At 35.9% G+C, this 1,748-nt stretch overlaps 1 pseudogene; it reads right to left on the bottom strand.

Annotated features, from left to right (window-relative positions):
* Window positions 1-276: 276 nt before the first annotated feature.
* Window positions 277-1,268, bottom strand: LOC138420208 (olfactory receptor 5T1-like; annotated as a pseudogene).
* Between the last annotated feature and the right edge of the window lie 480 nt (window positions 1,269-1,748).

The raw sequence follows: 1,748 nt of genomic DNA, 5'->3' as shown, positions 1-1,748 counted from the left end.
TCTTCATATGAATATGATAACAAAATACATATTGCATGCCCATGTTATGTGGAGAAAGTTGTACATAGGTGTCACAGTTTCCTGCATGTGCAAAAACTGCATATGTGGTAGGTTGACTGTAATCTTTATTTTAAACATCTAAGAATAACAGGTAGACACAAATAAAATAATAGGAAATATTTTAATTATAACTTTTCAAAAACAAACAATTGAAAACAAAAAATTGTTTTTTTGAAAACAATAAACATCATCCTTAATTTATTTCACTTTTAATGTTTAGTGTGAAAAGTATACTTTGTTGATAAACCAATTTTTCCCAAACACTTTCTTCATCGCCTCTTTGACATCTTTGTTCCTCAAACTATAGATGATGGGATTCAGCATGGGAATTATGATGGTGTAAAATACAGGCACGATCATGTCATGATCCAAGGCATAGCTGGAACTGGGTCTCACGTACATGAAGAGAACTGTACCATGAAAAATGGACCCTCCAGTTAGGTGAGAGCCACAGGTAGAAAAGACCTTCCTTCTCCCTTCAGCAGAACGCATCCTCAGAATGGCCAGCAGGATGAAGCCATAGGAGATCAGGACAATCAATATGGTGGATATCTCAATAGAGCCTGCAAAATAGAAAACTAGAAGCTGGTTCATGCGAGTATCAAAGCAAGAAATAGCAAGGAGGGGAGGGATGTCACAGAAGACATGTCTGATTTCATTGGAGGCACAGAAGGATAGGGTAAAAGTAGCCACTGTGTGTAAAGTAGCATGCAAGATACCAACAACATAGCAGGAAATTATAAGTGGCACATAGACTCTGGGTGACATTGTAACTAAATACAGGAGAGGATTGCAGATGGCTACATAGCGGTCATAGGCCATTGCGGCCAAGATGAAGCACTCGTGGTCCCACAAGTAAGAAAGAGAAACATCTGTGTGGCATATCCAAGAAAGGAAATGGTTTTATTCTCTGATAGGAAATTGATCAGCATTTGGGGGGTGATAACAGAAGAATAGCAAGCATCCAAGAATGGTAATGCTGTCAGAAAATAGTACATGGGGTTGTGGAGCCGGGAATCCATAATGACCAAGAAAACCAACCCCAAATTTCCTATCATTGTAAAAAGAGAGATTGCTAGAAATAGTAAAAAGAGAAAGATTTGCACCTCCGAATCATCTGTAAAGCCCATCAGTATAAACATGGTGACCTCAGTCCTATTTTTTATCTGAATCCTGTATAAGTCTAAACCTGATGGTAACCCTGACATCTCAGTTTTCATTTTTAAGTTCCAAAAGCAATATATGGCAAAAATGGAGTCCACCAATTATATCCTCACGTCTGTTTCTCAGAAATCCTTTTCAGTGAGGGAACAGTCCAGTGATTAAAAGTTGAGTCCAAGTGGATGCATTACTCTGTAAAAATAAATTAACTGCTGTTGATTACATTTTCATGTTACAAATAATGCCAGTTTACATGTTTTAAGTTCCAATTTATTTTCTGTTAAATTTGTGACTGCTCACTTTCATATTATGTCATCTTAAAATCCACAAATACAAATGAACATAGGAGTTTTTAATCCCAAAATTATTATGGTAGAAAATACACATCTAAGTGCTAATCCCAGATTTTCTACCGCATGCATGAAGTTTACAATTTGTAAAATGTGAACAAATACATTAACATCATAAGATAGTGTTAAATTTAAATGTTAAAACTGATGTGAAAATTACTTAACTTTATCATGTCC

This window comes from Ovis canadensis, chromosome 15 (genome assembly GCF_042477335.2).
Source record: "Ovis canadensis isolate MfBH-ARS-UI-01 breed Bighorn chromosome 15, ARS-UI_OviCan_v2, whole genome shotgun sequence".
NCBI lineage: Eukaryota > Metazoa > Chordata > Mammalia > Artiodactyla > Bovidae > Ovis > Ovis canadensis.
The sequence above is the reverse complement of the archived record's forward strand: the minus strand, read 5'-3'. Positions and strand labels throughout refer to the sequence as shown.